Consider the following 3,251-nt stretch of genomic DNA (forward strand, 5'->3'; position numbering starts at 1 on the left):
GGTCTTGCTATGTTTGTCCCAGCTGGTCTTGAACTCCTGGCATCAATCAATCCTCTTGCCTCAGCCTCCCAAAGGTGTAAGCTGCTGAGCCTAAACAAGATTCGGATTTTAATAACATTTATTATTACAAAAAACCTTGGCTGGTTATTATTAGGAATGATATCCCTATTTTACAGATGAGGACACAGAGGTTCAAGAAAGTAACCTGTAGCCAAGGAGGTAACTTGCTGGGATTATAGGTGTAGCCAGGCGCAGTGGCTCACACCTATAATCCCAGCACTTTGGGAGGCCAAGGCAGGTAGATTGCTCAAGTTTTGGAGTTCAAGACCAGCTTGAGCAAGAGCAAGACCCCATCTCTACTAAAAACAGAAAAATTAGCCAGGCATTGTGGTGGGCACCTATAGTCTCAGCTACTTGGGAAGTTGAGGCAAGAGGATTACCTGAGCATAAGAGTTTGTGGTTGCTGTGAGCCATGATGCTGAAGCATTCTGTGTGACAGAGTAAGACTTTGTCTCCAAAAGAAAGAAAGGTAACTTGCTCCAATCCCACAGGGGCACTTTGCAAAGCGGTGATGCACCAGCCCACTTCTTCATGTAAAGCCTTGTCTGAGGCATGAGGAAGAGGAAAAGCAAACAAATCCAAGGAGACAAGCACCTGAAACATACCAGGCTCTTACCACCATGTCCTGAAACTCTGCAGGGATGAGTACCAAAATTACCGGATTGAGAGGAAGGAGAGGTGGGGGTGAGGAGACTCCAGGTAATGAGCCACTGTGGGTTTGTTTTCCAACTCCACTGTTGAGATAAGACAGCCTTATCTCAAGAGGGGGTTCAGACTACCCTGAAACTGAAACCTGCTCCCAGACTTCTGTTCCCAGCCTTTGCCCTGGGTGGCACTACTTCTATAAACAGACCTCCCTCCTGGAATTCCAGGCCCTTCTCCCAAGCAGAAACTGCTCCTGCTTGGGACTATGTCTCTCAGCCAGGGCCACAAATCAAACTTTTTAAAATGAGGCTCAGGCTTGGCGTCCAGTGGTTACGGCACCAGCCACATACACCGAGGATGGCATGTTTGATCCCCGCCTGAGCCAGCTACACAACAATGACAAGTGCGACAAAATATTGCCAGGCATTGTGGCAGGCGCCTATAGTCCCAGCTACTTGGGAGGCTGAGGCAAGAGAATAGCTTGAGCCCAAGAGTTTGAGGTTGCTGTGAGCTGAGATGCCACAGCACTCTACCAAGTGAGACATAGTAAGACTCATTCTCAAAAAAAAAGAAGGAGAGGCTCAGAACAGTTTCTTCATACGGACCCTTCAGAAAATTACTTCTTGGGATTCCAAAAACCAATGCTTAAACTTCATATGGGGGAGGTTACGAGTTCGATCTCACCATCCTTGTTGCTTGGACCTGCACAGCAAATTCCTAAAGCCACTTTTGATGAAAGTCACAGTCTTTATCACTTTAGCTGGGACAGACAGGTGTCTTCTGCAGAGGGGATTGTGGGTACAAGGGCAGGGCACTGTTGAGAAAGAAGCAGGCCCAAGACCTACACCCAATTAGCTGGTCCTTCTGCAAAACAAGGCTCCTGACCAGAGGACAGGACCTATTGCAGCGAGTCAAATTATTCTTAAGAAAGAAGGGAGCATGCCAAAGATTCGACACAAATTGGCCTAGTGAGGAAAACAACCTCTGAAACATTAACTCAGAGTTCCAGAGATTGGGGGGCCTGCAGGGAGACAAATTAATGGTTTACTCTTGGCCAATTTTTCCCTTGCCCGGAGGTAAGGAAGTTACAAATAGATCACACCACATTCCTTTCATCTTCTGATTTCCACACAGGCCAGGGTAGATAAACACTAGGCTGGAAAATGACAATGCAATAAAAACATTTATGTAACACTTAGCCATTTTTTTGTTTGTTTGTTTTGGAGACAGAGTCTCACTTTGTCCTCCTCCTGGTGTCATCATAGCTCACAGCAACCTCAAACTCTTGGGCTCAAGCGATTCTCCTGCCTCAGCCTCCCAAGTAGCTGGACTACAGGGGCCTACCACAACGCCCAGCTATTTTTAGAGACGGGGTCTCCCTCTGGTTCAGACTGGTCTCCAACCTGTGAGCTCAGGAGATCCACCCGCCTTGGCCTCCCAGAGTGCTGGGATTACAGTTGTGAGCCACCATGCTGGGCCCTCACTTAGCCATTTATAAAGTTCTTGAATGCGCATGCTCTCTTCTGATTCTCACATCTCTCCTTCCAAGACTGACTGGAGGTTGGGGAGGTGACAGTGCAGACAGGCGGCTGCTCCAGTGCAGTTCTTTCTGCGTGGACCTACTGGGCGGCCTCAGAGCCAGAGGAGGAGGCAACAGTAGTCACTAGGACACAGTCACAGATGCAGTGAGAGGGGCATGTTCAGGAAACAGAATGTGTTCAGGGATCCTAGGGCATGTGTGGGTCAGAAAAGATGTCCCAGAGGATTGGCAGCTTTGAAGGACAAATAGGGCTCTGCCAGATGAAGAAAGGAATTGGGGTCAAAGGTAGGCATGTAGGAAGGGCCCATGGACGGGTAGGGAATATAACAGAGAAAATGGCCTGAAAAAAAGTAAAAATATTTCCTGTCTCTTCAAAACCCCTTTATTTGGGCTGGACGAGGCAGCTCACACCTATAATCCTAGCACTCTGGAAGGCCTAGTAGGTGAATTGTTTGAGCTGAGGAATTCAAGACCAGCCTGAGCAAGAGTGAGACCCTGCTTCTAAAAATAGGCAGGTGTGACAAGCACCTGTAGTCTCAGCTACTCAGGAGGCTGAGGCAGGAGGCTCACTTAAGCCTAAGAGTTTGAAGTGAGTTATGATACCATAGCACTCTACCAGGGCAAGAGAGTGAGACTCTCTCTCTCAAACAAAACAAAACAAAACAAAAAAACCCTCTTTTTTTTGTTTGTTTGTTTTGAGACAGAGTCTCAAGCTATCACCCTGGGTAGAGTGCCCTGGCTTCATAACTCACAGCAACCTCCAACTCTTAGGCTCAAGCGAGCCTTTTGCTTCAGTTTTTCTATTTTTAGTAGAGATGAGGGTCTCAATTTTGCTCAGGCTGGTCTCGAACCTGTGAGCTCAAGCAATCCACCTATCTTAGCCTCCCAGAGTGCTAGGATTATCGGCGTGAGCCACCTGCCTGGCCTTCTTTGCTCTTTTTTGATGTTGTTGTTGTTGCCCTGGGTAGAGTGTCATAGTCATAGCTCACAGCAACTTCAAACTCTT

The sequence above is a fragment of the Otolemur garnettii genome, unplaced genomic scaffold (assembly GCF_000181295.1).
Source record: "Otolemur garnettii isolate 467f Iridium unplaced genomic scaffold, OtoGar3 scaffold00178, whole genome shotgun sequence".
Taxonomy (NCBI): Eukaryota; Metazoa; Chordata; class Mammalia; order Primates; family Galagidae; genus Otolemur; species Otolemur garnettii.